We start from the raw sequence: 9,324 nt of genomic DNA, 5'->3' as shown, positions 1-9,324 counted from the left end.
AACAGTGTATTTATTTATAACAAGACTACCCTGGCTCTTTATGAGACAGGGAGCTAAGCACACAACAAAACTCTTACGAAAATACTTTTAAGTTAGCACGTTACACAAATGCCCGAGGGGCACGAAAAACCATATACGCTAAAAGTGGAATGCGAATTACTAGCAGGTAAGTAACAGTTCTAATAGGCTTTGGAATCGCTAGGACTGGACTAGGGAATCGTTAGATTACTACTAGGAGGCCCAGGGGACTCGGGTGCAGAGTGTGCACTCTCACGCGGGATGCGGGACAAAGTCTATGGAAGCTAGAATTCACAAAGTTAGTGTTCACGGGCGAACCCGACCTGGTAGGGAGAAAACGACAGTGGATCCTGACCCTTGGATAGTGAGGCTATGCTGGGACACCGGAGTGCCGAAGTTACCTAGCCCAGGGGCTGCAGCTGCATAGGTCTGAAAAGACGTCGGGGATCTCGTTGCCGGACCAGGAGCCTGGAAGGAAGAAGTTGCTGGCAGGCGACCAGGGAAGGAAAGTTCGATGGATCCAAGCCTGGATCAAGGAAGAAGAAAACCTGAAAGCAGAGGGGACCAAGTTCTTGAATCACTAGCCAGTGATTAAGTGGGCACCAGGATGGCACCGGGCGAAGTCACCGCAGTCAGGTGAGTGGGCGCTGCTGGGCTCTGCAGTCTCTCGGACCAGGAGGCGTTGTCGGCGACCAGGATGGAGGTGCGAGCTGTCCCACGAAGGATGAAGTCGTCGGCGTCGAAGTTACCCAGGATTGGGCAACAAGCCTTGGCTAATTCAAGCCCCCGCGGTGGACTCAAAATGGCGTCTTGAGTGGACCAGGAGGGTCCGGGGTGCTCCTCTTCTGGAAGGGAGCAAGGGCCAGTCTGGAGCAACCAGACCAGCAACAGAAATGTCGTCGGGCGTCGTCAGGAAGGCCACAAGCCAACGGGCTAGTAGCCAAACAACGCGGTGAGCAGCGGAAAGCAGAAGGGCCCCACGCAGATCGTGGAGATGCTGGGGGGCTGCACTTCGGAGCCGGAGCTGCTCAGGGTGGGGGCTTCTCGGACCCCAAAGCACTCACCAGGAATTCACTTGGCGGGCTTGCTGGAAAGAAGTCGTGCAGTCTTGCAGATGGCCGGTCCCTTGAGGTCTCGTCGCACCCACGGTTCTCAGCTGGGCTGTAGAGGTGGGTAGAGGTCAGAGGTGCCAGGGAAGCCGGTTCTCGTCGAGCTGGGCAGTCGGATTCCGGAGGAAGGACTTACAGCAGACCGCAGTGTTCTTAGATGGTGCCTGCGGATGCAGGGTGACTACTCCTTAGTCACAAGGGAGAAATCTTAGGAAGAAGTCTTGAGTTCCTTTCGCAGAAAGTAGTTTCAGGATTCAAAGATGATCTGATTTGGAAGGGGGCCAGTCTCTACCTTTTTCCTGTAAAAGGGGGCTGGCACGCGACTAGGTCCTGCCCTATGGGTGGGACCAGGAGGGGGGTGGTTACACCCACTTCCTTGGCGGGCTTTTCCCCAGGCCAGGGGCTGGAGTGCCCCTGGAACTGGTTTCAGCCGGCCTATGCACAGTGAGCACCGGGGTGCCACTTGCAGTCACCTTCCTCTAAAGCCCTGCCTACCTACAATACACAAAACCCTGTCTGGGACGGTGCTGGCACCGCCCCTGGCAGGAAACCCTTTGTCCTTATCTCCTGCTCTGGGAGGACTCCCAGCAGCAGGAGGGCAGACTTGTGTCTCGGTGGCAGCATCCATTTTGTGGATGCTAAGGCTCTGTCTGACTTTAACCGGGGTTAGGGGTTACATACATGTCGTGTCCCTCTAGAAGGGTGGAATGCTAACCCCGTCGCCAGAATTGGCGAGGGGTTAGTATTCCAATTCGTATGACACCTTACTCGACATGTTTTGATAAAGCGATACCAGAGTTGGCATATAACCGCGAGGATTATAATGCACTTAAGAGTATATGGTATGCGATATCATGGAAACGGCTAAGGGATGGATCCCGAAAGCCGCAGACAGGCTCAGCTCATGCTAGAGCACCATCTCACACGATTCCAAGCACTCTGCCTTCAGGATTGTTAAGGCCTGCCATAGGAGTGACTGATAGGAGATCTGTGTGTCCATTTTAGGGTTAGATATAGGTATACTATATCTAAAGCAAAGGGTGATTACACCACCTTGCCCCAGCTGTCAAGCAGCCAGTTGTGTCAGATTTGGATGGCCAGCCAGGGGTGGCATAATACATGCTGCAGCCCCTGGTAGGCCCTGGGTACACCTATGCCCTGGGTACCTAGGGTACACTGTACAGGGACTGATAAGGTGGCTCAGTATCCAATTTAGATATGTACCTAAGGTACATGGAATCCATTTTACAGAGAGAGCAGTGGGCCTGAGGTCCTGAACAGCAGGGCCTCAGGTCAACTAAGTCAGAAAACCAGCAAAACACCAGGCAAAAAGTTGGGGGCAACCATAGTCAGGGGTCAACCTTCCTACATAACCCCCCCCCAAACGAAAGGAGATAAGGCTATCCTTGTCCAGGTAAGCCTATATTGCCTAAGTGGCCATTTAAGGAAGTACCAGCACTGGCATGGTTACCCCCTATGTCATGGTCCACTAAGCAATCCCTCACCCTAAGGGTGTCTGAGGGTCTCCACCATAGGGAATCTCTACCTGTGGTGTGTTTTGTCAAAGAAAAAGGCTGGTGCTGAAATGGAGTACTGAAGTGAGGCTCCACTAATTTTGGGCTCAGCTTCCTCCAATCATTTTCCACCATATAGGCCTTTCTTTCCAAGACTGAGTTGTTTTGGGCTCTCAGGGTCAACCTCTGGCTACCTACAGCTGGAGGGTGGGTCCCTCTGTTTGGCTTACTGGAGGGACAGGTCAGGTCTGGGGCCCTCAGGTCCCAAGTTTGGCTGTGCCCAACAGTGTCCATCTGTGGGAGGTCCCTAACTAATTTTAAGGGGGATCCCTCAGGAGTATGTTTTATTTTCACTTGGCTAGGACTACTAGCTTCAGTGCCCTTAATCTGCTGATTGGGAAATTCTTTTGGACAGGGGGCCCTTTGGGGTCCAACACTGGCCTCCCTGACCTCTACAGCCCTGGGCTGACTGAGGCAGGGTAGAGAGGGGCAGGTTACCTGCTCCAGACTGGGTCCCACCTTGGAAGGGTCCACTGACATCAGGGGTTCTGCCAGGCTAGGCCTGACTACCTCTGTGGCAGTTTCTTCACAAGGGGTCAGATCAGTTCCCTGAGGAGGCTGATCCTTTCCTAAAGTCTGGTGGGAGGGAGATTTCTCTTCCTCCTCAATACTCTCTGTCTGAGTGGAGTGATCCATAGTTTCAGGCTTCACAACACTGTCATCTGTCTGAGTTTGAGCTGTGGCCATCACAACTCTCCCAACCTTTTCAGGAGGGGGCTCAGTTTGGGTGTGGGCTGTGACCATCACAGCCTTGACAACCTGTTCTGGGAAGGAAGTTGTCTGAGATTGGGTTGTGACTGGCACAACCCTCCTGACCTGTTCAGGGAGGATATCTTGGACTGGGGCTGTGGCTACCACTGCCCCACTAACCTTACCATGGATGTTCACCATTCTAGAATGGGTCTCTTGCTCTACTTCAGCCCAGGCTGAGAGCTCTAAATCATTCCCCAGTAGGCAATCTACAGGCAAGTTTGGTGACACTGCCACTCTCTTGTGGCCAGTGACACCTCCCCAGCTGAGATTGACCACTGCCATGGGATGATCTCTCTGTACTCCATCAATATTGGTCACCTGGTATGTGGCACCAGGTAAAAGTTGCCTTGAGGGGACTAGACTCTCAGTCACCATAGTGATGCTAGCCCCTGTATCTCTATAGGCCTCAACTTTTATACCATTGATGAGGGGCTCCTGTCTGTACTTGCCCAAAGTGTTGGGACAAGTTGTGAAGTTGGCAAACCCCATGCCAGTCTCACGGACAAGAGTATCTAAGTTTGGGGACCTGGTTAGGCCAGAGTCCCCAGGAACTCCCAAAGTAAATGCACCCAAATTCTTGGGGGCACTCCCACCACCTGGGGGATTACTACTAGTAGTAACAGGAGGTTTGGGAATGTTACTTGGGGGTATGTTTTCCTTATTGTTATTCTTTGGGCAACTGCTGTCAGTTTTTAAATGACCCACCTGTTTACAGGGATAACAATAAGGTTTCTTTTGGTTATTGGAAGGATTCTGGGACCCACCCCCCTCAGAGGATTTTTGGGGCCCTGGTGTGGTTTGATCTGAAGATTTATTCCCACCCTTCTCTTGAGGCTTGGTTGATTCCTTTTTCTGGTCACCACCTTGGTTCTTGGGCCTAATCCTGGTTCTGACCCATTTGTCTGCCCTCTTACCCAATTCTTGGGGAGAGGTCAGATCAGAGTCTACCAGGTGCTGGTGTAATAACTGGTTCTGACAATTATTTAAGACTTGCTCTCTCATAATTAGATTATACAATCCTTTGAAATCAGTAACCTTACTACCCAGTAGCCAGCCTTCCAAAGCCTTAGTGGCACAATCAACAAAGTCAGACCAGTCCTGAGACTGAGTTTTCTGGGTGTCTCTGAACAGCAACCTGTACTGCTCAGTGGTTAAACCAAACCCATCAACCAGTGCATTTTTCAGGACCTGGTAATTGTTAGCATCCTCAACTCTAGTAGTGAGGAGCTTATCTCTACCTTTACCATCAAAGGAGAGCCACAGTATAGCTGCCCACTGACTCTGGGGAATGCCCTGCACAGTGCAGGCCCTCTCCAAAGCAGCCATCCATTTCTGGATGTCATCCCCTTGCTTAAAGGGGGGCACTATTTTAGTCAGGTGTTTAGTATCTAAACCCTTCTCTCTATCTCTTGGGAGATTGCTGCCACCAGTGGGAGCTAGCCCACTCATCTGCTGCTCTCTTGCCAGGGCAAGCTTCTCTTTGGCCAGGGCAATTTCTTCCCTTTCAATCCTCAGTTCAGCTTGTCTCATCCTAGCTTCATGCTCCTTTCTCTGAGGGGAAGTAAATCTCCTCTGTGGAGGATTCCTTCTCCCCTGAGAAGAGGCATTAGAGTGCAGAGATCTATTGGAGTCCCTAGAAAGAGATCTATCTCTCCTAACTCCAAGGTTAGGCCCACTTCGGGTTAGTACTGGGGGGCCCCCAGATCCTAGCCCAAGTAAGTCTAAGTTGGTCCTAGTTAGCCTTCTGACTACCTCAAGACCCTTGTCTACCTCATCCCCAGAGAGTACCTCCTGATCCTCCTCCTCAACTGCTGAATCAGTGTTGTGGAGATCTGGATCCCCAGAGGTTCCTTCTAAGGCTGGCATGTTCTCATGTAACTGAGAAAGCTTTCTGGCATCATATGTCTCTAGGAGACCTATCAGAAAGGAAGTGGTGGGGTTAGACCCCTGCTTCAGTTTTCTGGAGACACAGATCTGTCTCATCTCATGAAAGCTGAGAGCTGCATATCTTGAAGTGACCTGTGGAGGGTCAACACTGACCAGGGGAGTCTCAGTAGAGTCCTCCTGAGTCGACATGCTTTTCTAGTGAGGTGTAAGTGGTGCACTTACCTACACTATATGTTTGCCTACTGATCCCTTGCTAGAGTTGTAGTTTAGGGTGTGCTAGGCCCTAGGAGCTACAACAGCTGGTTCAGTAGAACTCAGAGTATTCTAAGCTAAGTTATATGTACCTTTAGTACTTATGTGATCTTTCACAAGATATTCTTAGGGCATGTGTGGTAAAACAACAGCAAGCTCAAATCCCAACCGCTGCTCACCAATGTGAGAAGTTGGCCTGATGTGCAGTGCTCACTATTCTAGTGATCACTATATATCAGTCCAAACAACCCTTATTGATGATTGGTTGTAAGTCAACCTTATAGACCAGCTATCCTAGTAGCATGGATACGAGCAGTCTAAGGCTAAGACTCTAGAGGGCGTGTTAAGCCAGCTGTTTTACCATCACATTACCCCTTGAACACCCAGTGAAAGGACACCACACAAGTTGTTATGAAAATAAACAGTGTATTTATTTATAACAAGACTACCCTGGCTCTTTATGAGACAGGGAGCTAAGCACACAACAAAACTCTTACGAAAATACTTTTAAGTTAGCACGTTACACAAATGCCCGAGGGGCACGAAAAACCATATACGCTAAAAGTGGAATGCGAATTACTAGCAGGTAAGTAACAGTTCTAATAGGCTTTGGAATCGCTAGGACTGGACTAGGGAATCGTTAGATTACTACTAGGAGGCCCAGGGGACTCGGGTGCAGAGTGTGCACTCTCACGCGGGATGCGGGACAAAGTCTATGGAAGCTAGAATTCACAAAGTTAGTGTTCACGGGCGAACCCGACCTGGTAGGGAGAAAACGACAGTGGATCCTGACCCTTGGATAGTGAGGCTATGCTGGGACACCGGAGTGCCGAAGTTACCTAGCCCAGGGGCTGCAGCTGCATAGGTCTGAAAAGACGTCGGGGATCTCGTTGCCGGACCAGGAGCCTGGAAGGAAGAAGTTGCTGGCAGGCGACCAGGGAAGGAAAGTTCGATGGATCCAAGCCTGGATCAAGGAAGAAGAAAACCTGAAAGCAGAGGGGACCAAGTTCTTGAATCACTAGCCAGTGATTAAGTGGGCACCAGGATGGCACCGGGCGAAGTCACCGCAGTCAGGTGAGTGGGCGCTGCTGGGCTCTGCAGTCTCTCGGACCAGGAGGCGTTGTCGGCGACCAGGATGGAGGTGCGAGCTGTCCCACGAAGGATGAAGTCGTCGGCGTCGAAGTTACCCAGGATTGGGCAACAAGCCTTGGCTAATTCAAGCCCCCGCGGTGGACTCAAAATGGCGTCTTGAGTGGACCAGGAGGGTCCGGGGTGCTCCTCTTCTGGAAGGGAGCAAGGGCCAGTCTGGAGCAACCAGACCAGCAGCAGAAATGTCGTCGGGCGTCGTCAGGAAGGCCACAAGCCAACGGGCTAGTAGCCAAACAACGCGGTGAGCAGCGGAAAGCAGAAGGGCCCCACGCAGATCGTGGAGATGCTGGGGGGCTGCACTTCGGAGCTGGAGCTGCTCAGGGTGGGGGCTTCTCGGACCCCAAAGCACTCACCAGGAATTCACTTGGCGGGCTTGCTGGAAAGAAGTCGTGCAGTCTTGCAGATGGCCGGTCCCTTGAGGTCTCGTCGCACCCACGGTTCTCAGCTGGGCTGTAGAGGTGGGTAGAGGTCATAGGTGCCAGGGAAGCCGGTTCTCGTCGAGCTGGGCAGTCGGATTCCGGAGGAAGGACTTACAGCAGACCGCAGTGTTCTTAGATGGTGCCTGCGGATGCAGGGTGACTACTCCTTAGTCACAAGGGAGAAATCTTAGGAAGAAGTCTTGAGTTCCTTTCGCAGAAAGTAGTTTCAGGATTCAAAGATGATCTGATTTGGAAGGGGGCCAGTCTCTACCTTTTTCCTGTAAAAGGGGGCTGGCACGCGACTAGGTCCTGCCCTATGGGTGGGACCAGGAGGGGGGTGGTTACACCCACTTCCTTGGCGGGCTTTTCCCCAGGCCAGGGGCTGGAGTGCCCCTGGAACTGGTTTCAGCCGGCCTATGCACAGTGAGCACCGGGGTGCCACTTGCAGTCACCTTCCTCTAAAGCCCTGCCTACCTACAATACACAAAACCCTGTCTGGGACGGTGCTGGCACCGCCCCTGGCAGGAAACCCTTTGTCCTTATCTCCTGCTCTGGGAGGACTCCCAGCAGCAGGAGGGCAGACTTGTGTCTCGGTGGCAGCATCCATTTTGTGGATGCTAAGGCTCTGTCTGACTTTAACCGGGGTTAGGGGTTACATACATGTCGTGTCCCTCTAGAAGGGTGGAATGCTAACCCCGTCGCCAGAATTGGCGAGGGGTTAGTATTCCAATTCGTATGACACCTTACTCGACATGTTTTGATAAAGCGATACCAGAGTTGGCATATAACCGCGAGGATTATAATGCACTTAAGAGTATATGGTATGCGATATCATGGAAACGGCTAAGGGATGGATCCCGAAAGCCGCAGACAGGCTCAGCTCATGCTAGAGCACCATCTCACACGATTCCAAGCACTCTGCCTTCAGGATTGTTAAGGCCTGCCATAGGAGTGACTGATAGGAGATCTGTGTGTCCATTTTAGGGTTAGATATAGGTATACTATATCTAAAGCAAAGGGTGATTACACCACCTTGCCCCAGCTGTCAAGCAGCCAGTTGTGTCAGATTTGGATGGCCAGCCAGGGGTGGCATAATACATGCTGCAGCCCCTGGTAGGCCCTGGGTACACCTATGCCCTGGGTACCTAGGGTACACTGTACAGGGACTGATAAGGTGGCTCAGTATCCAATTTAGATATGTACCTAAGGTACATGGAATCCATTTTACAGAGAGAGCAGTGGGCCTGAGGTCCTGAACAGCAGGGCCTCAGGTCAACTAAGTCAGAAAACCAGCAAAACACCAGGCAAAAAGTTGGGGGCAACCATAGTCAGGGGTCAACCTTCCTACACCACCTCACTGTGGTGTGATACCGCCTCACTGTGGTGTGATACCACCTCACTGTGGTGTGATAACGCCTCACTGTGGAGTGATACCGCCTCACTGTGGTGGGATACCACCTCACTGTGGTGTGATAACGCCTCACTGTGGTGTGATACCACCTCACTGTGGTGTGATACTGCCTCACGGTGGTGTGATAACCACCTCACTGTGGTGTGATACCGCCTCACTGTGGTGTGATACCGCCACACTGTGGTGTGATACCGCCTCACTGTGGTGTGATACCCCCTCACTGTGGTGTGATACTGCCTCACTGTGGTATGATACCGCCTCACTGTGGTGTGATATCGCCTCACTGTGGTGTGATACCGTGTCACTGTGGTATGATTCCGCCTCACTGTGGTGTGATATCGCCTCACTGTGGCGTGATACCGCCTCACTGTGGTATGATACCGCCTCACTGTGGTATGATACCACCTCACTATAGTGTGATATCGCCTCAATGTGGTGTGATACCGCCTCACTGTGGTGTGATATCGCCTCACTGTGGTGTGATACTGCCTCACTGTGGTATGATACCACCTCACTGTGGTGTGATATCGCCTCACTGTGGTGTGATACCGCCTCACTGTGGTGTGATACCCCCTCACTGTGGTGTGATACCGCCTCACTGTGGTGTGATACCCCCTCACTGTGGTATGATACCGCCTCACTGTGGTGTGATTTCGCCTCACTGTGGTGTGATACCGCCTCACTGTGGTATGATACTGCCTCACTGTGGTGTGATATCGCCTCACTGTGGTGTGATACCCCCTCACTGTGGT

Source organism: Lissotriton helveticus, chromosome 8 (assembly GCF_964261635.1).
Source record: "Lissotriton helveticus chromosome 8, aLisHel1.1, whole genome shotgun sequence".
In the NCBI taxonomy this organism is placed as follows: Eukaryota; Metazoa; Chordata; class Amphibia; order Caudata; family Salamandridae; genus Lissotriton; species Lissotriton helveticus.
This window is presented reverse-complemented; position numbering follows the sequence as displayed.